The following is a 26,766-nucleotide window of genomic DNA, read 5'->3' as shown; positions in this document are numbered from 1 at the left end:
ACCACCTACTGTATGTATGCACAGTTTACACTTAATTCAGAACAATACGCTCCACTACGCAACCTGTATTAGGCATTAATAGCAGGTGATTGTGACTTTTAGTGCTCTGCTCACCCTAAATGGCTGGCTACTATTAGCTTTTCAGTTGTTGTACACACCAGGGCTGCAGCAAACAGTCGCTGTGTACTACACCCAAAATTGTGCTTTCTCTCTCAATCTCTCTCCCTTCCCGATTAGTGCTTCTAGGCTGGTTTTGGGCTTAAGGGGAATCACTGCTGTAAAAATGCTTTTTTGTGCAACACACACTGCTCTCTGTCCCCAGCTCTCTTTCTCTGCAATAGAACACTGATGTGACTGGTTGCATCATGGCTGACGATTATATAGAGCTGTGACATCACAGGGGTGGCTGGCTGCTGCATGTGATTCAGGGTCATCCTGCCTACCTGTCTTCCCATGTCCTGACATGTGGAGCTGCCATCTTAGATGCCCTAAAGCGATTGAATCCCAAAGCAAACTTTTACTGAAATTCATAATGAATTTGGATTTGTCAGATTCGATTTGCTCATCCCTAGTATATATCTACATTTTCAATTCAAACTTTGTGATACATTTCCAGGTCTGTATTCCTGCCCTTAAGCAACATAGCTATGGTACGATCACGAATCTGTGCAGTGCATGCACCTATGACGTGATAGGGTAATGATTTCTTGCTCTCAGTTCACATGGCAAGGGATGGTACTGCACATGCGCTGGCAGGGCTGCTGTGATATTATCTATTGATTAGATGGAATTTTTACTATGTAGTTCTGTATGATACTAGCGGTGAAGAACACTGTTATGGTGGATCAGGATATTTCGGTGTGAAGTGGCCCTCCTCTTATTATAATTGCTTTTAATTACACATGTTTGTACACTTGGGGATAATTATAATGTCGCTATGAGATAATGAATCTTTGCACAATGTATAAAATATTGTACACTTCTGAATTATCGTGTTATGTATTTACAACACTCTATGAATTCTGTACACTTATTTATTCTTTTATATGTGAATTTTATCACTTGTCTACTTGACATCCTCATTGCTGTAATTGGACATGATATAAATTTGAGACACTGGCACTTTATTGCATACTCGGTAGGAGAAATGTTTTATCTTAACCATGGGTGAATAAAACTAGATTTTCATACCGGACAGCTGCAAAACCTCTTTTTTGGCATTTAGAAGGACTGCATTTTCCTGCTGGCACTCAAAACATTTTCTACGCTTTGGGCTGTGCTGCTTTCGTATGTGTGTTTGTGTATATGTATATACATTTTTTTTTCTTCTTTTTGTAAAAGGGGAATTGGGTGTTCTTTCAATACAAAAATCAAACCTTGTGTGTTTTCTCATACTTCTTTTTAAACAGTAACTTCAAAAGACATTCCACTCAAATCAGCACTACTCCTCTAATATAGTATAGCAACAGTTCACACTTAGAGGAATTAGCAACTCTCATCATTCACAGTTGCGGATATCTGTGAATCTCAGCTTACAATAGATATAAATGAATAAGCTCCAGAAGAAAAATAGATGAGCAGCACTTAGAAAGGGAACAGAGTTACAATTATTTTGCATACAATTCCTTTACGGACACAAGGTATAAAAAAAAAGTATTGAAATAAAATCTCAAGACTCCTTATTAATAATTTCATTGAGTAGAAAAAAATCTTCTTTCCTAGTATTTGTTTTTGATCTGAAATAATCTGGATCTTCTTCCTGTCAAAAAAATAAAAAAATAAAAATTAATACATTTTCAAAAAATTACTCCTGTCATGCCTGAGGCTCCCTAGGCATTATGGGAGTTAAAGTTTTGCAACAGCTGGTTAACCACAGGTTGGGGAAATGTGTTGTACATTATATATCACATTTCCCTGCTGCCTACAGCCCCCATCATGCTTGGACACAGTTTACAGTATGGGCACAATCTAAATAGGGAACTACATAGGGGAATGATTATTTTCTGGGCACTATATGAAACATTTTTTTCTTTCTGGGGCATTATGTGGAGTGCTATCATGGTCTGAGTCTTTATGTGTTACTGTAGTGGTTATAAAGTGGAGCTCAATTACTGTCTAGGCACTGTCTGTCTGACACTATGATTTTTATTATCTAAAGCTACTGTTTACATCTAAAACATGCTCTACACTTGCATTATGTACAGTGGGGTTCAAAATGTTGGGAACCCCAAGTAAAAATTTTTATTAATGTGCATAAAGAAGCCAAGGAAAGATGGAAAAATCTCCAAAAGGCATCAAATTACAGATTGGACATTCTTATAATATGTCGACAAAAGTTATATTTTATTTCCATCATTTACACTTTCAAAATAACAGAAAACAAATAAATGGTGTCCGCAAAAGTTTGGGCACCGTGCAGAATTTATAGCATGCACTGTCCCCTTTGCAAAGCTGAGACCTGCCAGTGTCATGGATTGTTCTCAATCATCATCTGGGAAGACCAGGTGATGTCAATCTCAAAAGTTTTAAATTCCCAGACTCATCTGACCTTGCCCCAACAATCAGCACCATGGGTTCTTCTAAGCAGTTGTCTAGAAATCTGAAACTGAAAATAGTTGACGCTCACAAAGCTGGAAAAGGCTATAAGAAGATAGTAAAACGTTTTCAGATGTCAATATCATCTGTTCGTAATGTAATTAAGAAATGGCAGTCATCAGGAGCAGTGGAAGTTAAAGCAAGATCTGGAAGACCAATAAAAATATCAGACAGAACAGCTTGCAGGATTGTGAGAAAAACTATTCAAAACCCACGTTTGACTGCACAATCCCTCCAGAAAGATCTGGCAGACACTGGAGTTGTGGTACACTATTCCACTATAAAGAGATACTTGTACAAATATGGTCTTTATGGAAGAGTCATCAGAAGAAAACCTCTTCTACGTCCTCACCACAAAAATCAGCCTTTTGAACTTTGCAAATTAACATATAGACAAGCCTGATGCATTTTGCAAACAAGTTCTGTGGACCGACGAGGTTAAAATTGAACTTTTTGGCCGGAATGAGCAAAGGTACGTTTGGAGAAGAAGGGGAACAGAATTTAATGAAAAGAACCTCTGTCCAAATGTTAAGCCTGGGGGTGTTTTGCAGCCAGTGGCACAGGGAACATGTCACGAGTAGAAGGAAAAACGGATTCAATAAAATTTCAGCAAATTTTGGATGCTAACTTGCCATCTGTGAAAAAGCTGACGTTAAAGAGAGGATGGCTTCTACAAATGGATAATGATCCTAAACACACCTCGAAATCCACAGGGGATTACATTGTGAGGCATAAACTGAAGGTTTTGCCTTGGCCTTCACAATCTCCTGACCTCAACATAATTGAAAATCTATGGATAGACCTTAAAAGAGCAGTGCGTGACAGACAGCCCAGAAATCTCAAAGAACTGGAAGACTTTTTTAAGGAAGAATGGGCAAAGATACCTCAAACAAGAATTGAAAGACTCTTGGCTGGCTACAAAAAGTGCTTACAAGCTGTGATACTTGCCAAAGGGGGCAGTACAAGATATTAACTCTGCAGGGTGCCCAAACTTTTGCAGACGCCATTTTTTTATTTTCTGTTATTTTGAAAGTGTAAATGATGAACATAAAATCTAACATTTGTTGACATATTATAAGAATGTCTAATCTGTAATTTGATGCCTTTTGGAGATTTTTCCATCTTTCCTTGTCTTCTTTAGGCTTAGTTTCCACTTGGTTTTTTTTCTGGCAGTTTTTGGAAAACTGCCACTGCAGTTTTTGAGCCAAAGCCAGAAGTGTATTCAAAATGAATAGGACATGTAAAGAAAGGACTTAAACTTCTCCTCCCTTATGGATCCACTTCTGACTTTGGCTCAAAAAGTGCAGTGGCAGTTTTCCAAAAACTGCCAGACAAAAAACCAAGTGGAAACTTAGCCTTATGCACATTAATGCAAATTTTTACCTGGGGGGCCCAAACTTTTGATCCTCACTGTATTTGAAAACTGAGTAAATAAGATGACTGTTTATTTCAGTATGCCCCTGCCAAATACATTTATTTCAATGGACCAAACAAAAATTCTGAGCATATACTGGTTTATAGAGGTCCAAGTGGCCACACATTTGAGTCCCGCAAGCAAACAGTATAGGGGAGATTTATCAAAACCTGTCCAGAGGTAAAGTTGCTGAGTTGCCCATAGCAACCAATCAGATCACTTCTTTCATTTTTCACAGGCCTTTTAAAAAATAAAAGAACGAACAGCAACTTTTCTTCTGGACAGGTTTTGATAAATCTCCCCTATGCTTACAAATGTTAAATATTGTCACCTTTAGGCTATGTTTGGTAAATAAAAATCCATCAGTTTTGCACGTGTTTGATTTGCTACATGTCGACATATCATTTGACCAGTTTAACAACACAAATAAAAAACTAAGGGGGAGATTTATCAAAACTTGTCCAGAGGAAAAATTACTGAGTGGCCCATAGCAACCAATCGGATTGCTTCTTTCATTTTTCAGAGGCCTTTAAAAAAAATGAAAGAAGCGATCTGATTGGTTGCTATGGGCAACTCAGTAACTTTTCCTCTGGACAGGTTTTGATAAATATCTCCCTTAGTAAATGTGTACTTTTTATATAAAGTCAAACTTTAGTTGCAGAAACCCACTGAGTTTATCATGTGAATGTTTTTATCCAAGACTATGTACACTGAACAGAGTCCTGTACATGACTGTGAGCACCGCAGTGGTACTCGTGTCATGTGCGGCTATCAGCAGTCAGGGACCCGCCAGTAATGGCAGGTATCTGCGATTGTGCTGATGTCTGCCATTAACCCCTCAGATGACTTGATCAATACAGATCATGGCATCTGCGGTAGTGTGGTCAGTAAAATGGATTAGCGGATCGCCCGCAGCGCTGCCACAGGGATTCGATCATACATAATGGCTTAAGGAGGTCTTTTCACCTGCCTCTGTCCGTCACCATGGGTCTTCTACTCTGGTCTGAGATTGAACAAACCAGAGCGGAAGATCACCGATAATACTGATCAGTGCTATGATCTATGCATAGCACTGAACAGTATTAGCAATCAAAGGATTGCTATTAATAGTCCTCTATGGGGACATATAAAGTGTAAACAAAAAAGGAAAAACATTTTTTTTTTTAAGTACAAAAATTTGAAAAATCCCCTCCCCCAATAAAAATGTAAATCATCCCTTTTTCACCATTTTACCCCCAGAAAGTGTAAAAAATTAATAAAAAATGAATACACATATCAAAATATAATGTTAATGAAAGAAAAAAAGCCAAAAATTGCTGCTTTTTTGTCACATAATATTAAAAAAAAATAAAATGAAAGAATTGTAGGTTGTTAAATAGAGAAATTTTAAATGCACTGATTTGGTTAAAAAGGTTGAGATTATTTTAAAGTGGTACAATAATAGAAAAGTATGTAATCATGGGTATCATTTTAATCATATTGACCCACAGAAAAAAAAAATTGTAATTTGTACCATAAATTGTACAGCGTGGGAAGAAAAAAACCTTCCCAAAATATGCTAAATTACGGTTTTCTTTTCAATTTCCCCATGCAAATAATATTTTTTAAATTTTGCCATACATTTTATGGTAAAATAAGTTATGTCATTACAAAGAACAACTGGTCATGCAAAAAACAAGCCCTCATACTAGTCTATGTGTCTGTGGATGGAAATATATAAGAGTTATGATTTTTAGAAGGTGAGGAGGAAAAAAAGAAAATGCAAAAATAAAATTGGCTGCATCCTTAAAGGGGTACTCCACTGGATTATTATTTTTTTTTTTTAATCAAGTGATGCCAGAAAATTAAACAGATTTGTAAATTACTTCTGTTTAAAGATCTTAATATTTTCAGCACTTATCAGCTGCTGTATACTACAGAGGAAGTTTATTCATTTTTGAATTTCCTTTCTGCCTGACCACAGTGCTCTCTGCTGACACCTCTGTCCATGTCAGGAACTGTCCAGAGCAGGATAGGTTTTCTATGGAGTTTTGCTTCTACTCTGGACAGTTCCTGACATGGACAGAGGTGTCAGCAGAGAGCACTGTGGTCAGACAGAAAGGAAATTAAAAATGAAAAGACCTCCCCGTGTAGTATAAAGCAGCTGATGAGTACAGAAAGGATTCAGATTTTTTAATTGAAATAATTCACAAATCTTTATAAAAAAAATGTGTTCCTGTGGAGTACCCCTTTAAGGCCAAAACGGGCTGTGTCCTTAAGGGGTTAATTCATCTGGGTACATCATTGTGTGGTATAGTGTATACATTGTGTCATTAATTGTAGAGAAGAATAGTTCTGTAGTGTTCTTTTTATGGATTTTACATACCAGCAGCCACCGGTAGAAACAACATAATATTCCCATGTGTTAACACAAGGCATCTTGAAATGATTTAGTTACTTACCGTATTTTTCGCCCTATAGGATGCACCGGCGTATAAGACGCACCCTATTTTTAGGTGCAAAATCAAAAAAATTAAAGATTTAGAACCCAATAGTGGTCTTCAACCTGCGGACCTCCAGATGTTGCAAAACTAAAACTCCCAGCATGCCCGGACAGCCGTTGGCTGTCCGGGCATGCTGGTAGTTGTAGTTTTGTAACATCTGGAGGTCCGCAGATTGAAGACCACTGCATAGGAGGTAATACTCACGTGTCCCCGCCGCTCCGGACCTGTCACTGCTGCCCTGGATGTCGCTCCATCGCTGTCGCTGTGTCCCCGTCGCTCCGGAACGTCTCTGCTGCCGGCCGGGTATCGTCGCTCTCCGTCGCCATCATCACGTCGTTACGCACGGCGACGCACGTACCCGACGACGTGATGATGAGGAAGGAGAGCGCCGGCCATACAGGGGATCCCTGAACGGAGAAGACACCGAGGAGGCAGGTAAGGTCCCTCCCGGTGTCCTGCAAGCACTAACCTGGCTATTCAGTCGGGCTGTTCGGGACCACCGCGGTGAAATTGCGGCGGTCCCAAACAGCCTGGCTGCACAGCCGGGTTAGTGTCACTTTCCCTTCAGATGCGGCGGTCAGCTTTGATCGCCACGTCTGAAGGCTTAATACAGGGCTTCACCGCGATCGGTGATGTCCTGTATTAGCCGCGAGTCCCAGCCGTTGATGGCCGCAGGGACCGCCGCGATAGGGGTGTATTCGCCGTATAACACGCACCGACTTTTCCCCCCCAGTTTTGGGGAAGAAAAAGTGCATCTTATACGGCGAAAAATACGGTATTTATTTATTTATTGTTTTCAAAATATTTCATTTATATGAAGAATGTAGATCTAGTAGTGTGAGAAAACTCTAGATTTATACTATGGAACAACCTCCAGGATCCAGAATTTGAATTAATTGGGGGAAAAGGTTAGGGGGAGCATTTAAGTTACAGGGGAATGTAGCAGGTATTTGTAAAATAATGTGTTCTTAGAAATAATTACAATTTTATATATTTTCCTAAAACGACATCCCTACATGGTATATGAATAGTGGTATAAAAGAGTGTCATAACCTTGTCAGTACATTATGTGCATTCATCTCAAGGGAACAGCATAGAATACTAGCACTATACAGATGATTATACTGGCTGCACATACATATAATGCTAAATATTTTATAACTCTGAGTAATAAATTTACATTGCGACTACAGGTGAGAGACACCAGAATATTTTACTGCATGGCTCCAATTCAAATATTCCCTCTGGAGAATGCTTCCTTTCTTTGTAAGGAGATAATATAATGCCACATAACTACTGTATATTAACATTGCAGCCTTTATAGAAGGTTTTAAAGGGGTATTACAGGAAAAAACTTTTTTTTTTTATATATATATCAACTGGCTCCAGAAAGTTAAACAGATTTGTAAATTACTTCTGTTAAAAAAAAAAATGAATCCTTTCAGTACTTATGAGCTTCTGAAGTTAAGGTTGTTCTTTTCTGTCTAAATCCTCTCTAATGACACCTGTCTCGGGAAACGCCCAGTTTAGAAGCAAATCCCCATAGCAAACCTCTTCTAAACTGGGCGTTTCCCAAGACAGGTGTCATCAGAGAGGATTTAGACAGAAAAGAACAACCTTAACTTCAGAAGCTCACAAGTACTGAAAGGATTAAGATTTTTTTAATAGAAGTAATTTACAAATCTGTTTAACTTTCTGGAGCCAGTTGATATATATATATTTTTTTCCTGGAATACCCCTTAAAGTAGGACACAGATTGGCACTGAGAGGTGTCCTAACAAGCAGTATTGAAGTACAAAATTACTGAAGGATAACAAAACAACTGGTCCCAGGATTGGTATTTAAAATTAAGGAATTCTATATGGTGCCTATATACTGTATAAAAATGAGAATCCACAGTGAGACATTTATACTATGAAGAACATTGATGATGGAACATATTATAGTCTATATCATACGATAAAGCTATCCTGTGAATCATATCCAACAACAGTGAATACATACTGTATTAATGATTGTCTATATTGTAGTTTCAGTTCTAGAATTTACTTTCCTGTATAACCCATGCCAGAAGTTATGGAGTCACCACACTAAGAGGATCGTCACCGCCTTATTCACTTCATTGCAATTACACATTTTACAGATATGATTCAAAACAATAGTTTTTAACACCCCTTCTGGTTTTGGGTAGTGTTGCTCGCGAATATTCGCAAAGCGAATTTTATTTGCGAATATCGCATATTCGCGAATTTGCGAATATTCGCAAATATAGCACTATATGTTCGTAATTACGAATATTCGTTTTTTTTTTAATGTTTTTTTTCACAGTACACATCACAGTGATCACCCCTCTCTGCTTCCAGCTTGTGTGGTGTAAAGAAGGCTCTAATACTACTGTGTGAGACTGGCGCGCGAATATTCGCATATGCGAAAATTTGCATATGCAAATTTTCGCATACGCAAATTTTCGTTTATGTTAATTTTTATTTATGCTAACTCTCGCATATGCTAATTTTCGCATATGCGAAAATAAAACGAGGATATTACGAATATGCGAATATTCGCGAATATATGACGAATATTCGTCTATATATTCGCGAATATTCGCGAATTCGAATATGGCCTATGCTGCTCAACACTGGTTTTGGGAAATTGACATCTTTGTTTAATTTTTTCCTCTTCAACTTCTCAGATCCATAACATTTAAATTTTTTCATCAACAGAAATATTATTTGTTGGACAAGCTCTAACTTCATTTTACCCCAAAAGTTATAAGATATTTAATACCATTGCCATATTCTGTTTGTTTAAAGGATTCACTGGGTTGCAGTAATAACATAATACATAATTTCAGCCTTGTCTGCTCTCCCTAATGTCAAATATTGTATGTAACTTCTTAAAACCATAGTTATGCCCTTGTCGCCTGGGACTTAATGCACCTGGGCATACATGTATAACCTGGATCGCTAAATTCCTATGAACACAGAAGAGTGAATGCAATCTTTTGTTTTTTCATATATTTTATGATGGGATTAAAGGTGTCATTCCGAAATACAATTGGTCTTGCAAAAAACAAGCGCTCATATGGCTCTGTGAATGGAAAAATAAAAGAATTATGCATCTTTAAAGGAAGAATGAAAAATGCAAAAATGATAATTGGTTGTGTCCTCAAGGGAAAAATGGGCTGTATCCTTAAAGGGGTACTTCCGTGGAAAACTTTTTTTAAATCAACTGGTGCCAGAAAGTTAAACAGATTTGTAAATTACTTCTAATAAAAAATCTTAATCTTTCTAGTACTTATTAGCTGCTGAATACTACAGAGGAAATGGTTTTCTTTTTGGAACACATAGCTCTCTGCTGACATCATGACCACAGTGCTCTCTGCTGACATCTCTGTCCATTTTAGGAACTGTCCAGAGCAGCATATGTTTGCTATGGACAGTTCCTAAAATGGACAGAGATGTCAGCAGAGAGCACTGTGGTCATGATGTCAGCAGAGAGCTCTGTGTTCCAAAAAGAAAACCATTTCCTCTGTAGAATTCAGCAGCTAATAAGTACTGGAAAAATGAAGATTTTTTATTAGAAGTAATTTACAAATCTGTTTAACTTTCTGGCACCAGTTGATTTAAAAAAAAAAAAAGTTTTCCATGGTAGTACCCCTTTAAGGGGTTAAGGACACAGCCCATTTTGGCATTGAGGACACAATTTCCATTTTTTTTTCTCTTCATCTTTTGAGAGCCATCACTCTTTTGCTTTTTCATTTACAGAGAAATGTGATGCCTTGTTTTCTGTGCAACCAATTGTACTTTGTAATAACACCTTTTGTTTTAACATAAAATATACAGCGGCAACAACAACAAAAAATAGCTGGTAACTAGGACTCCAGACACCATCTTGACTCATTGGCTTTCCACAATCACAATGTAGTGGTCCGATGAGTCTCTGTAATCCTCCCTAATGGTTTAGATGCCATTCATCTGAAGAATTCACCAGTATTCATCTGAAAGGTTAATGGAGAACATCAGCATGATCGCTAATGTCCGCCATTAGCAGTGGGTCCCCAACTGCTATAAGCTTGTGCTCGCTTCATTGTCTGGCCATCTCTCAGGACGTACACTGCTCAAAAAAAATAAAGCAAACACTTAAACACCACAATGTAACTCAAAGTCAATCACAATTCTGTGAAATAACACTGTCCACTCACTCTAGGGGTAGCTCACTCTTTCACTCTAGTGGTAGCATGAGACAAAGTCTACAACCCACACAAGTTGCTCAGGTAGTGCAGCTGATCCAGGATGGCACATCAATGCAAGATGGCAAGAAGGTTTGCTGTGTCTGTAAGTGTAGTGTCCAGAGCATGGAGGCGCTACCAGGAGACAGGCCAGTACATCAGGAAACGTGGAGGAGGCCGTAGGAGGGCAACAACCCAGCAGCAGGACAGCTACCTCTGCCTTTGTGCAAGGAGGAGCAGGAGGAGCACAGCCGGAGCCATGCAAAATGACCTCCAGCAGGCCACAAATGCGCATGTGTCCACTTAAACGGTCAGAAACAGACTCCATGAGGGTGGTATGAGGGCCCAACGTCCACAGGTGGGGGTTGTGCTTACAGCCCAACACTGTGCAGGACGTTTGGCATTTGCCAGAGAACACCAGGATTGGCAAATTCGCCACTGGCTCCCTGTGCTCTTCACAGATGAAAGCAGGTTCCCACTGATTACATGTGACAGATGTGACAGAGTCTGGAAACACCATGGAGAATGTTCTGCTGCCTACAATATCATCCAGCATGACTGGTTTGGCGGTGTCTCAGTAATGGTGTGGGGTGGCATTTCTTTGGGGGGCTGCACAGCCCTCCATGTGCTTGCCAGAAGTAGCCTGACAGCAATTAGGTACCGAGATGAGATCCTCAGAACCCTTGTGAGACCATATGCTTGTGCGGTTGGCCCTGGGTTCCTCCTAATGCAAGACAATGCTAGACCTCATGTGGCTGGAGTGTGTCAACAGTTCCTGTAAGAGGAATACATTGATGCTATGGACTGGCCCACCCGTTCCCCAGACCTGAATCCGATTGAGCACATCTGGGACACTATGTCCCACTCCATTCACCGATGCCACATTGCACCACAGGCTGTCCAGTAGTTGGCGGATGCTTTAGTCCAGGTCTGGGAGGACATCCCTCAGGATACCATCCGCTACCTCATCAGGAGCATGCCCAGGCATTGATCAGGAGCATACCCAGTGAGGTCATACGGGCACGTGAAGGCCATACACACTACTGAGCCTCGTTTTGATTTTGAGTGTGACTCAATATCCAGACATCCATGGGTTGATAAATTTGATTTCCATTGATAATTTTTGTGTGATTTTGTTGTCAGCAAATTCAACTTTGTAAAGACGAAAGTATTTCATACGTTTAGAACATTCATTCAGATCTAGGATGTGTTATCTTAGTGTTCTCTTTGATTGTACATTTACCTCCTCAGAGTACGCTATGGCCAACCACACCACTTTCACTCTACACAAGGTTTCATAAATCTTTCAAATGATCTAATGAAAAGGCTGAACTCTCAAGCACAGAATTCGAAATGGACATGAAAAATAAGCCATGAGACCCTGAGGTACAGGTTGACTAGAATGTAGGTATTAGCTAGCTAAGTTTCTCTCGTCCACCAAGCTATAGAAGTATTGCCGGCTTTCTTTCTCTAATTGTGCACAGCCATAGAAAGTAGATGAATTCCTTCCTGAAAGAAGATATCCTAGAAACTATTGGTGTGACCCTGGTATCACTAGACCAGGAACCTTGGGTCATAGCTTATGATATGACCTCTTTAATGAGCCTCTTCACCACAAGGTTAAAAAAGTAATAATCCCGAAATGAAGCCGATAGAGCTGCTCAATGCATCTTTAGAGTAATGGGACTTGGTATTTACCTGGCTCAGACTGCAAAAGGGAGCCTTGACTCTAAAAGTGAGCTAACAACCTGCAGGTTGTCAGCCTAAGGCTCTGCAGGTTATGGCAAACTGGCTGTCCTGAGACCCCAGATTCTGCCTGAAGTGAACAGTCTTATACTGACATTTGCTTACTGAAACAAATGACATAACAAACTCGGCAGGGCCAAAATGAGTTAGTGCAATTTTGGTGTCCAGTCTTGCTGGGTTTTGTACAGCACCCTCTGGAACATGGTGTTTGGGGAAAAATGTAAGTCAGGCTAAAATCCCATGGGGTTAATAAGGTATCTACTGCCAGGGCATTTTCTTCTTTGTATAGGGAACAGAAGAGAAGGCACTTGGCATTTGACATTAGGCACACATTTAGCACACCCCAAGACATGGGAGAGTCCAGAGGACTTTTGGATTTGGGGACCATTTTACCACAAAATCTACAGTGAAACCAGAAAAAAAATCAGACGGGATGGAGGAAGGTAAGAGACAATTTCACTGAGGTGGTCCAGCAACCTTGAGCTACTGGCAAGCTAAATTTAGAAATTTGATTGTGACGTTTAAAAGGTTCATGCCAGACATTGGACTGATCAGAGTTGTCAGGAATTTACTTGGTATAAAGCACGCTCAGTTTACATGAGGCCCTGCATCCTTAAAGGGGTACTCTGATGGAATTATTATTATTATTATTTTTTTTTCAAATCAACTGGTGTCAGAAAGTTAGAAAGATTTGTTAATTACTTCTATTTAAAAATCCGAATCCTTCCAGTACTTACCAGCTGCTGTATACTACAGAGGAAGTTCTTTTCTTTTAGAATTTCTTTTCTGTCTGACCACATTGCTCTCTGCTGACACCTTCGTCCATGTAAGGTACTGTTCAGAGAAGGAGCAAATCCCCTTAGCAAACCTCTCCTGCTCCAGACAGTTCCTGACATGGACAGAGGTGTCAGCAGAGAGCCCTGTAGTCAGACAGAAAATAATATAAAAAATAACTTACTCTGTAGTATACAGCAACTGATAATTACTGTGTCAGGATCCGTACTGGTATGCGGGGAGGACACGGGTGGTGGATCCTCTGTGTCAGTGAGGTGATGGCGTGGGCCGTACCAGGGGAACGGAATCTAAGGGGTTACTGGTTTTCACCAGAGCCCGCCACAAAGCGGGATGGACTTGCAGCGGCAGGTAACCCTCAGGTCGTTCCACCCGATAGAGACTCACTGACTGCTGAGACAGGCGCGGTACACAAGGACAAGGCAAGAGCAAGGTCGGACGTAGCAGAAGGTCTGGGCAGGCAGCAACGGTTCGTAGTCAGGGGCAACGGCAAGCGTCTGGATACACAGGCAATGGAACACACAGAAACGCTTTCTCAGGGCACAAGGCAACAATATCCGGCAGGGACAGAAAGGGGAAGTGGGTTTTTATGGAGTGGGGAGTGCTTAGAACTAATTGGGCCAGGCACCAATTAATGGTGCACTGGCCCTTTAAATCTGAGAGACCCGGCGCGCGCGCGCCCTAAGGAGCGGGGCAGCGAGTGCCGGGACTGAGCAGAAGGACGGGGCCGTGACACGGGATGCCACCCGCGGGCGGGCACGTCCCGCCACGGGGATCGCATCCCCACTGAGGGACACAGAGCAGTGCTCCCGGTCAGACTCGCTGACCGGAGCGCTGCAAGTAGGAGAGTAACGCCGCGAGCGCTCCGGAGAGGAAGCGGGGCCCGGAGCACTCGGCGTTACAGTACCCCCCCCCTTTGGTCTCCCCCTCTTTTTGGAGCCCAGGAACCTATGGAGGAGCTCCTTGTCGAGGAAATTGTCCTCGGGCTCCCAAGACCTCTCTTCGGGGCCACAATTCTCCCAGTATACAAGAATTTTTTTTTTACCTCTGAGGACCTTGGAGGCTAGGATTTCTTTTACCGAGAAGACGTCAGAGGACCCAGTGACAGGAGCAGGAACAGTGACCTTGGGGGAAAAGCGGTTAAGAGTGAGAGGTTTGAGAAGGGATACATGAAAGGAGTTAGGAATACAAAGAGAAGGAGGAAGATGGAGCTTGTATTAGACAGAGTTGATTTGACTTTTGACTCTAAATGGCCCGAGGTAACGTGGACCCAGCTTGTAGCTAGGGACACGAAACCGAATATATTTGGAAGAGAGCCACACTTTGTCATCAGGGGCAAAGACAGGAGGAGTTCTTCTCTTCTTATCCGCATGTCTCTTCATTCGATGAGAGGCCAGAGAGAGCGACTTTTGAGTCAATTAATCTACAGCAGGAACTCCCGATGAAGTGGGAATGGGGAGGGGGGGAAGCAGGTGACGGCCGTACACCACAAAAAACAGAGACTTGGCGGATGACTCAGAGTTTTTGAAATTGTACGAGAATTCAGCCCAGGGTAACAGGTCGACCCAATCATCTTGGTGGGAGGAGACAAAATGTCACAGGTAGTCACCAAGGATCTGGTTCACTCTCTCCACTTGACCATTGGACTGTGGGTGGTAGGAGGACAAGAAATTTAATTTGATCCTTAATTGATTACAGAGAGCTCTCCAATATTTAGACACAGATTGAACGCCTCTATCCGAGACGATATGCGTGGGAAGCCCGTGAAGACGAAAAATCTGCAGAAAAAATCGCGTTGCCAACTGTGGCGCAGAAGGAAGGCCTGGAAGCGGAATAAAGTGAGTCATTTTGGAAAAACGATCAACAACCACCCAAATGACAGTGTTGCCATGGGATACAGGAAGATCAGTGATGAAGTCCATGGCTATGTGGGACCAAGGCTGTTCAGGCACCGGCAGCGGATGGAGAAGACCTGAAGGCTTCTGACGACGGGTCTTGTCACGTGCACATACTGTACAGGCTCGTACGAAATTGGTCACATCCTTCTCCAAGGAGGACCACCAATAGTGTCTGGCAATCAACTGTAAAGTCTTTTTGATTCCAGCGTGACCAGCCAGAAGGGAAGAATGGCCCCATTTGAGGATCCGGAGGTGAAGACGGGGAGGAACATAAGTCTTTCCTGGAGGGGTAGGCACCAGAGAAGCAGGAGCAGAAGAGATCAGACACTCAGGGGGGATGATGTGCTGAGGAAGGGTCTCGGCTTCAGAGGCATCGGTGGTACGAGATAGAGCATCAGCTCTGACATTCTTGTCAGCAGGACGAAAATGGATTTGAAAGTTGAAACGGGCAAAAAACAGCGACCACCTAGCCTGGCGAGGATTTAGCTGCTGGGCAGATTGGAGATAAGACAGATTTTTGTGATCTGTATAGCTGGTGATGGGGTGAAGGGATCCTTCCAGAAGATGTCTCCACTCCTCAAGGGCCAACTTAATCGCCAATAGTTCACGGTCTCCAATGGAATAGTTTTTTTCTGGAGGAGAAAAAGTTTTGGAGTAAAATCCACAAGTGACATTTTTTCCTTTAGCAGGTTTTTTAAGGAGAACAGCTCCGGCTCCAACAGAGGAGGCGTCAACCTTGAGGAAGAAGGGCTTCTGAGGATCTGGTCTGGACAAGACTGGAGCAGAGGAGAAGGTGGCTTTGAGGTGGTTAAAGGCTTCCTCCGCCTGTGGCGGCCAGGATTTCAGATTAGCATTTTTCTTAGTCAGTGCTACAATAGGAGCAACGATGGTGGAGAAGTGGGAGATGAATTAACGATAATAATTAGCAAATCCGAGAAATCTTTGGATTGCTTGCAGGCCAGTGGGACGAGGCCAATCCATTACCGCAGAAAGTTTATGAGGGTCAATTTGAAGACCTTGTCCGGACACAATGTATCCCATGAAGAGAAGACTGCTGCGTTCGAATAGACACTTCTCAATTTTAGCGTAAAGTTGACTTTGGCGTAGTCGCTGGAGCACTTGATGAACATGAATGCGATGTTCCTCTAGGTTGGAGGAAAAAATGAGGATGTCGTCAAGGTAGACTACCATACCGGAGTACAGCATGTCTCAAAAAATCTCATCAACAAAGTCCTGAAAAACTGCTGGGGCGTTGCATAGACCAAAGGACATGACTAGGTATTCAAAGTTACCATCTCTGGTATTGAAGGCGGTTTTCCATTTGTCGCCTGCTCGAATACGGATGAGGTTATATGCGCCCCTTAGATCAAGTTTGGAGAAAATCTTGGCGCCTCGCAGTTGGTCGAAGAGTTCGGAGATGAGAGGCAGAGGATAGCAATTTTTTACAGTAAGTTTATTGAGACCGCGGTAATCAATACAAGGGCAGAGAGATCCATCTTTTTTAGCGACAAAGAAAAATCCAGCTCCAGCTGGAGAAGAAGATTTCCAAATAAAACCTCTTTTGAGGTTTTCTTGTGTGTACTCAGACATAGGTTGTGATTCCGGGGCAGAAAGTGGGTAAATCCTACCACGGGGCGGTGTGGTACCAGGGAGCAGGTCGATAGGGCAGTCATAGGGTATATGTGGAGGTAAGACCTCTGCTTGCTTTTTACAAAAGACGTCCAAAAAGTCCTGATAGGCCTTAGGAAGACCTGGCAATGGAGTAGCCATGGAGACTTGGCAGGAAGAAACTGGGTGGAGACATCGCTTGTGGCAAAAAGATCCCCAGCTCTTAATGTCCCCGGTGACCCAGTCGAGGCTAGGCGAATGACGTTGGAGCCAGGGTGAACCCAGAAGAATTTCAGAAGTGCAGTTGGGTAGCACAAAAAATTCAATATGTTCATGATGGTGAACTTCAACACTCATGAGTAGCGGTTGAGTGCGGTAACGCACGGTGCAGACCAGTCTCTCTCCATTGACGGATGAAATGAAGTGAGGTTTGACAAGACGGGTAACTGGTATGTTGGATCTGTTGACTAGGGAGGCTTCAATGAAACTTCCTGCTGAACCCGAATCCAAGAAGGCCACAACGGAGAAGGAGGTAGCATTAGCGGGTATAGTAATCCGCACAGGTAAAGTCAATCGTGAAGAGGTAGAATTCCCTCCTAGCAACGACTCTTCTACGTTAACTAGGTGAGTGGGTGCGTTTCTCAGACGCGGAGGACGAATAGGACAATCTTTTAGAAAATTTTCGGTGCTGGCACAGTATAGACACAGGTTTTCATTCCTAAGGTGAGTCCTCTCTTGTTGGGTCAGGCGAGACCGATCCACTTGCATGGCCTCCTCGGCAGGAGGCACAGGAACAGATTGCAAAGGACGTTGGAAGAGAGGAGCCTGGGAGGAAAACCGCCTGGTTTGAACAAGATCCTTTTCCTGACGAAGCTCCTGGCGTCTTTCCGTGAAATGCATGTCGATGCGGGTGGCCAAATGGATGAGTTCAGACAGGTTAGCAGGAATTTCTCGTGCGGCAAGGACATCTTTGATGTGACTGGATAAGCCTTTCTTGAAAGTCACGCAGAGGGCCTCATTATTCCAGGATAGCTCAGAGGCAAGGGTGCGGAACTGGATGGCGTATTCGCCCACTGAAGAACTCCCTTGGACAAGATTCAGCAAAGCAGTCTCGGCTGAGGAAGCCCGGGCTGGCTCCTCAAAGACACTACGTACTTCTGAGAAGAAGGACTGGATTGTAGCAGTGGCAGGATTGTTGCGGTCCCAGAGCGGTGTGGCCCATGACAAGGTTTTTCCAGACAGGAGACTGACCACGAACGCCACCTTGGACCGTTCTGTAGGAAATTGGTCTGACATCATCTCCAGGTGTAGGGAACACTGGGACAGGAATCCACGGCACAGTTTAGAGTCCCCATCAAACTTGTCTGGAAGAGACAGGCAGAGACTGGGAGCAGCCACTCGCTGCAGAGGAGATGCAGGAGCTGGCGGAGGAGATGGTTGCTGTTGTTGCGGCAGAAGCTGTTGCAGGATAGCGGTCAACTGAGTCAGCTGTTGTCCTTGTTGCGCGATCTGCTGTGATTGCTGGGTGACCATGGAGGTTAGGTTAGCGACACTGGGCAGCGGGACCTCATCGGGATCCATGGCCGGATCTACTGTCAGGATCCGGACTGGTATGCGGGGAGGACACGGGTGGTGGATCCTCTGTGTCGGTGAGGTGATGGCGTGGGCCGTACCAGGGGAACGGAATCTAAGGGGTTACTGGTTTTCACCAGAGTCCGCCGCAAAACGAGATGGACTTGCAGCGGCAGGTAACCCCCAGGTCGTTCCACCCGATAGCGACTCAACCTCACTGACTGCTGAGACAGGCGCGGTACACAAGGACAAGGCAAAAGGAAGGTCGGATGTAGCAGAAGGTCTGGGCAGGCAGCAACGGTTCGTAGTCAGGGGCAACGGCAAGGGTCTGGATACACAGGCAATGGAACACACAGAAACGCTTTCTCAGGGCACAAGGCAACAAGGGACAGGAAGGGGAAGTGGGTTTTTATGGAGTGGGGAGTGCTTAGAACTAATTGGGCCAGGCACCAATTAATGGTACACTGGCCCTTTAAATCTGAGAGACCCGGCGCGGCGGGACTGAGCAGAAGGACGGGGCCGGTAAGTAACACGGGATGCGACCCACGGACGGGCACGTCCCGCCACGGGGATCGCATCCCTGCCGAGGGACACAGAGCAGCGCTCCCATTTAGACTCGCTGACCGGAGCGCTGCAAGTAGGAGAGTAACGCCTGGAAGGATTGGGATTATTTAATAGAAGTAATTTACTAAATCTGTTTAACTTTCTGGCACCAGAAAAAAATGCTTTCCACTGGAGTGCTTTAGAACCAAGTTCTATATTATTTCCACTAACACTCCAGCACAAGTGCTTTAATATGGTCTCCTCATGCTTCAGCCAACTCCAGGCTGTGTCATTCAGGCAATATATGGTTTACTGATGTTGCTGGGCCTGGGTCTGGGAATAAAAATATTGTGCTATATATGTAATACATATGCTAAACACACAGTTTTTGGACAAATATCTCTTTAATCCTCCTTTATCCATCTTCACCAACTGCAGACAAATAGATAATGCCTCAGAAGTACATAAAGACACAGTTTCCAAAGATAAGTAAAATTACGTGAATTTTCTAATTCTAATTATTTTTAGTAATTCTATTAAGATCTGGGAAAATTATGAGGTACAAAAGGGAAACATAAATCTGTATGAGGACCTGCAGAGTCAGCACTACCGATGAAAGCAATTGTATACAGATAGGATGAAGCACATGAGTGTATTGTACTCATATTGAGCTTTATCTATTCCAAATGTAATACTCAATACTCAACACCCCATCCCTCGTGTAGTTTTGTTTACAGCACCATAGTTCAGTTTAGCAGAACCAGGGAGGAGGATCTTAACATTACTGTATCTCTAAAATATTAGGCACTTATACCATGTACCCATATCCATTGAGCATAGAAATGTCTTACATAAACTGGCAGCAGCAAAATAAAAGTGCAATATTCTAACAGTGTGAAAAAAGATAATTGGCAAAGTGAATAAACATAGATTTACCATAGTTTTTTTTTTTTTCCAGTCCCTAGAATGAATATACATTTTTATCACATAACCAGAGTCCCAGGTTTTGCATACTTTTTATTTTAAGTCCACAGAGAAGATAAAATGAAAATCATTGTGGAATAATAAGGTACACATGTTTTTCAACATCATTGTTTGGGTGAGATTGTTTCTTTTTCCAAATACATTTTACTACAATGTAACATCTGTCTGCTGTAAAATAACTACATCAGCCATAATGCGATTGTCATTCTCATTTTAAGGGATTTTCAACCTCTTCCAACCTACTCCACAAATCATAATATTCTTTTTATGGAAATGTTTTTCTTTGCAGGAACTGTATACTTTGTAAATTGTCACTTTAGAGGTGTATTCACACATACAGTATCCTGCGCATATTTAATGCTGTTTATTTGAAGCTGCACATTTTAGCCTGCAGATTTAAATTGAGCTCTGCAGCATTAAATCTGCAGATTCAAATATGTGGCATCAAATATGCACAGGATACTGTACGTGTGAATAGACCCTAAATGTGACTGACAACTTTTTCATGTTTTGACTTTGCCACACACACACACACACATATATATATATATATATATATATATATATATATATATGTGTGTGTGTGGCTATGCGTATACCCTGTACACATGTTAACTTTAATTTGTTGGGGGATTGGAGCTTGCTGCTGAACAAAGCATAAGCTTATCGCTGGATCTCCTGCTCAAGAGAGCATTTAAACAAATTTATTCTCTGCCAAGCTGGCATAAATCTCTACAAAAATACCAGCTCTGCTTACAATTTGCTGAGAGGATCAGTTTGAACCATTAAATACTGGATTTGGTCAGGGTGAATGACTGCTCTGTTTGAGGCCTGCAGACTCCAGTGAAGCACTGGTCTTGCCTGTTTTATTAACACCCACCTTCATCCCCTGCTGGGTGCAGTTATTCTGAAGTATTAGAGAGCTCAATGGCATATCTTGAGATCTTTGCAGCCAATCACTGATTGGGGAAGCGAAGTCAACATCTGAGACCTACATCGAACCATTGTATACCACCCTCATCTCCCTGCTGCGTTAGAATTACTAAACACTATAGATGAGCAAACTTTAGAAAAATTGGATCTGGACGATTTGCCAAATTTTTCGAAAAATTTTGGTTTGATCCAAATCTATTCGTGGCAAATCTATATTAAAAATGGCTATTTCTAGCCTACCGAGAGCTTCAATAGGGGTGTAGAAAACGTTGTTGTGTTCTAACACGCATATGGAGTGTGCTGGGGTAGTGAAATAATACTGTTATTCAGTATGACATGCAGATTACAGGCATCGCTTTTAGAATCACTGCCGGTGGCATCAGTAATAGGAGACCATATAGTGGCTGATTGACACAGCATGGAGGTGTTGGCAGCATGAGGAGACCATATAGTGGCTGAATGACACAGCTTGGATGAGGCTGAAGCATGAGGAGACATATAGTGCCTGAATGACACAGCGTGGAGGTGTTGGCAGCATGAGGAGACCATATAGTGGCTGAATGACACATCGTGGAGGTGTTGGCAGCATGAGGAGACCACATAGTGGCTGAATGACACAGTGTGGAGGTGTTTGCAGGATGAGGAGACCATATAGTGTCTGAATGGCACAGCCTGGAGTTGGCAGCAGCATGAGTAGACACTAGAAATTTACAATCCCTAAGATTAAAAAATGAATTCTGAAATTTAAACTGAACATTTTGGGTAGCTAGTGCTACCATAACAAAATTTCATATTCCCAGACCCAGGCCCAGCAACAACAGTAAACCATATATTGCCTGAATGACACAGCCTGGAGTTGGCTGAAGCATGAGGAGACCATATAGTGTCTGAATGGCACAGCCTGGAGTTGGCAGCAGCATGAGTAGACACCAGGGCTTCACAATCCCTAAGAAATAACGATTAATTTTGAAATTTAAATTGAAGATTTAGGGTAGCTAGTGCTACCATAAAAAAATGTTTAGGCTCAGACCCAGGCCCAGCAGCATCAGTAAACCATATATTGGCTGAATGACACAGCCTGGAGTTTGCTGAAGCATGAGGAGACCATATAGTGTCCGAATGGCACAGCCTGGAGTTGGCAGCAGCATGAGTAGACACCAGGGCTTCACAATCCCTAAGAAAAAAAGACATATGCGAAAACAAGAAGAAAAAAACTGACAAAAGCGCAATCATGTGCCGTTATTTCGACAGTCAAGGGGTTACCACTAGCAACAATATGATTGTGCTAACCTGGTGGTGTTATGCTCAGAGCATAACACCTACTGAAGCTTGAATCCCCAATCTCTGGGTGGGTAGCCCGGGTGCTGCCTGGATCGTGCCCATCTCTGAAGTCCTCAGGGCGGTCAGAAGAAATTCAAGTCGGACAGTGGAAATTATTCAATAAAAATTAAAATTCATTCAAAGTGCTGTGGACTACATGTTTCAAGGGGTGGGACCCCCTCTTCCTCAGGTCCTCTGATTGATACAGCTATCAACGTGTCATATTTATATGAAAAAAGCCCGCAAACAAATTAATGAGTTTACCTATTAACACAATAACAGTTGCTTCTTTATAAAAACATACACATACAAAAATGTATAATAATAAAAAGGACAACATAACACTTTGACATTCATAGTGCTCAGTATATTAAAAATACATTGAGGAAACCGGAATAGAATGGTCACAATGATAATTTGACTATATTGCAAACACTGTATTGTTATCTGAGTGAGCAGCAAATCTGGTGCATGTGGATTATCCATGAATGCACGGAACCAGTCTGCACTCCGGCACAGACAGACATGGGAGACAGCCGGCTGCACCAGCAGAGAGGCAAATCCCAGGTCCCCGTTAAATGTTTTGGGAGCAGCATGGAAAAGAAAATAGAAAACCAGCGACACACAGCTGGTCCGGGTCCCGGTCAAGGGCTTCTTGACAGTTGATTATATTCAGCTAAAAAATATTCTGATGGACTGGATTAATTTTATATTTTTTATAATTAGTGAATAGTCAGGGGGCTTAAAAGGGCAAAAAAAGAAAAAGCAGCATAGTATTAGAATTTTAACGCATAAAGTGAGAAAAAACTAATTCCGTGATTTCATTTAATCCCTTGGGGATGGAGCCCATTTTGACCCTAAGGATAGGAGTATTTTTTGCAATTCTGACCACTGTCAATTTAAGAATTAATAACTCTGGGATGCTTTTACTTTTCATTCTGACTCTGGGATAGTTTTTTCGTGACATATTCTACTTTATGTTAGTGGTAAATTTTCGGCGTTACTTGCATCATTTCTTGTCGAAAAATTTAAAAATTTCATGAAAATTTAGAAAAATTTTTATTTTTCTACTTCAAAACTCTTTTCTTGTAAGGAAAATAGACATTCCAAATAAATTATATCTTGATTCACATATACAATATGTCTACTTTGTGTTGGAATCAGAAAGTTGACATGTTTTTACTTTTTGAAGACATTAGAGGGCTTCAAAATAAAGCAGCAATTTTAAAAATTTTCATGAAAAATTCTAAAAATGATTTTTTCAGGGACCAGTTAAGTTTGAAGTGGATTTGAGGGGCCTTTCTGTAAAAAAACAAAACAAAAAAAAAAACATTATAGACCCCATTATGAAAAGTGTACCCCTCAAAGTATTCAAAATGACATTCAGAAACTTTGTTAACCCTTTAGGTATTTCACAGGAATAGCAGCAAAGTGGAGGAAAAAAATCTAAATCAATTTTTTTTACACTGACATGTTCTTGTAGCCCCTTTTTTAGACAATTTACAAGGGGTAACAGGAGAAAAAGACTCCTAAAATGTGTAGCCCAATTTCTCTCGAGTATGGCAATACCTCATATGTGGATGTTTAGAGCTCTGCTGACGCACTACAATGCTCAGAAGACAAGGAGCTAAATTTGGCCTTTTGAAAGAGAATTTTGCTGAAATGATTTTTTGGGGGCATGTTGCATTTAGGAAGCCCCAATGGTGTCAGAACAGCAAAAAAAAAAAAAAAAAAACACATGGCATACTATTTTGGAAACTTCATCCCTCAAGGAACGTAACAAGGGGTATAGTGAGCCTTAACACCTCACGTGTGTTTGACGACTTTGCATTGAAGTTGGATGTGAAAATGGAAAATTTGATTTTTAACACTAAAATGATGGTGTTACCCTAATTTTTTCTTTTTCATAAGGGATAATAGGAGAAAATGGACCCCAAAATGTAAAGCCCAATTTCTCCCGATTAAGAAAACACCCCATATGTGGACGTTAAGTGCTCTACTGGCGCACTACAATGCTCAGAAGGCAAGGAGCAAAATTTGGCTTTTTGAAAAAGAATTTTGCTGAAATGGTTTTTGGGGGGCATGTTGCATTTAGGAAGCCCCCATGGTGCCAGAACAGCGGAAACCCCCCACATGTGACACCATTTTGGAAACTACACCCCTAAAGGAACACAATAAGCCTTACAGTAAGAACTTATACCTCACAGGTTTATTGAACAGTTGTAAAAGTGAAAAATTTTATTTTTAACACTAAAATTCTCGTGTTACCCCACATTTTTCATTTAAAGAAGGTGTAATTAAACAACCCCCCCCCCCCCCCAAAAAAAAAAAATTGTAGCCCAATTTCTCATGAATAAGTAAATATCTCATATGTGGACGTAAATTGCTCGGCTAGTGCACTACAGGTCTCAGAAGAGAAGGAGCGCTGTTTTGGCTGGAATTGTAGTTGGGGGCCATGTGCATTTTCAAAGCCCCCATGGTGGCAGAACAGAGGATCTCCCCCCCAACTGTGCCATCTTTTTGGAAAGTACACCCCTCAAGGAACGTAGCAAGGGGTACAGTGAGTATTTACAACTCACAGGTTTTTTGAACAGTGGGCCGTAATATTAAAAAATCAGATTTTTAACAGTGAATTTCTGCTGTTACACAAAAATTTTCATTTTTAAATTGGATTATAGGAGAAAATGCCACCCAATGTTTGGAGCCCAATTTGTTCCAAGTAAGGAAATGCCACATATGTAGATGTAACGTGCTGTGCGGGTTCACAACTGGGCTAATGAGTGAGAGAGCACCGAGCACCTTTGAGGCCTAAGGGGGCCCTGCAATGGCAGAGGTTCTGACCTAAAAGAAAAAAGAAAAAACCTGGCAAGTGATCTGAATTTTGAAATGACACCCCTCAAGGAACGTAACAAGGGGTACTGTGAGTATTTACTCGTCATAGGTTTTTGGATCAGTGGGCTGTAAAACCAAAAGGTGTGTTCTTTTTTCACAAAAATGCTGTTGTTACCAAAAAAGTTGCTAATTTACAAGGGTTAATCAGAGAAAAATCCCCCAAAATGTTTAACCCAATTTCTCCTGTGTAAAAAAATACTCCATATGTGGACGTAACATGCTGTGCAGGCACATAACATGGCTCAAGACTCATAGAGCTGTGTTCACATTTGAGGCCTATGGCATATCAGTAGCTGACGGTTACATACGTTCAGAGGAAAATAAAAGAAAGGAATACCCACATGTAACACCATTACAGAAAGTACAACCCCTGATTAATCTTTATAGGGGTAAAGTGGACATTTGGAATGGTTGGGTGTTTCTTAAATTCATTTTCCAGGTATGGATGAAATGTATTTTTGGAAAAATGATAATTCCTATTTTCCAACTGATATACTATCTGTGTATGGAGTATGATGACCCAGTGCATAGGCAAAAGTAAAATGTGTGCCCGCCACAAACCCTATGCTCTGCTTCATCATTATGGGAATGTTTTTTTTGGGTGAAAATGCACACACCGAAAACGCATTGGGCGTATTGGCTTTTCTCCTCGTACTCTACTCTTAATATGCGCTAAAGTTGGCACCTAAGTCTGTCTCTTATACACAGCACCTCCCATACTCTCATTTTACTGACCTAGTCCGAGCACAAGCTAGTCACTGTAGTTCATAGCCGTAAAACGAACATACCTACTCTACATACGTTCGACAGAACTAGAGCGTTTGCCTTAGGAAGATCAGTGGACAATGTCTTTGTTTCTTTATGTTCAACTGTATTGCAATCCATAGGATGACAGGCTCTGCACTGCATTACTAATATTGTTTGTATGCTCCTTTTCCTTACAAGTTTGTGTTTCTTTTAATGTCAATGTCACACCTGAGTCAGAGATACATTTCTCATATGTTTTCAATGCCAATATCTTTGTATCATGAATGCTAACATTTTTCCTGTGACATTGATGATGTGCATTTGTTCATGATTTTCCTTTTATTTATGAAAATTGACAAACATTTTTGCTCAATAAAAATTATTGAAACAGAAAATGCGCACACCACTCAGGGGAGGAGAGAGCACTGCGCATTTGAGGCTTGATGGTTACATACATTCAGAGGAATATAAAGAAAAAAAAAAAAAAACACAGCCACATGTGACACCATTTTGAATGGGCGGGCGTTTCCTAGATTTATTTTCCAGGAATGGATGAAGGGTAATTTTTTGAAAAATGAAAATTGCAATTTTCATAATAATTGCAAATTGGGTACCCAGAATGATGCCCCAGAGTATAGTCAAAAGTAAAAATTATGCCCGCCCCAAACCCTATACTCTGATTCATCATTCTGGAAATGTGATGTGTGTGGCCATCCCTATTCTGTTACTCCAAATGCCCAGCCTGCTCAGGTGTAGAGAGAGCGCTGTGTAACCTGAAAACCCCTGATGCAAATGACTCTGATACATGACCCAATACCACCAGAGGTCTTATATAGGGTATTATGTTATTGGGTTTAGTTTTTTTTTTTTTTTTGGGGGGGGGGGGGTTAAAATTTGGTGGACAATGTGCTCTGGACTGGTACATTTTGGTCAAATCATGAGGAATTAAAATGGGGAAAGATGATTTAAAAATTTTGTGCTACATGGAAGTGTGATACTCCCTGAAGC

The 26,766-nt window shown here is 41.7% G+C and overlaps 1 protein-coding gene across 2 annotated transcripts in view; it reads right to left on the bottom strand.

Annotated features, from left to right (window-relative positions):
- Positions 1-26,766, bottom strand: part of LOC130290249 (uncharacterized) — a 101,727-nt gene that overhangs the window by 55,771 nt on the left and 19,190 nt on the right. Inside the window, exon 1 of one of the 2 annotated variants that reach the window (XR_008847541.1) lies at positions 22,090-22,354. The exons of the other annotated variant lie outside the window; for it this stretch is intronic. The gene's annotated coding sequence lies outside the window, so the exon portion shown is untranslated. Of the gene's footprint in view, positions 1-22,089; positions 22,355-26,766 lie in introns of those variants that run through there. 2 annotated transcript variants of the gene reach the window in all.

This window comes from Hyla sarda, chromosome 9 (genome assembly GCF_029499605.1).
Source record: "Hyla sarda isolate aHylSar1 chromosome 9, aHylSar1.hap1, whole genome shotgun sequence".
NCBI classification, from domain to species: domain Eukaryota; kingdom Metazoa; phylum Chordata; class Amphibia; order Anura; family Hylidae; genus Hyla; species Hyla sarda.
The sequence above is the reverse complement of the archived record's forward strand: the minus strand, read 5'-3'. Positions and strand labels throughout refer to the sequence as shown.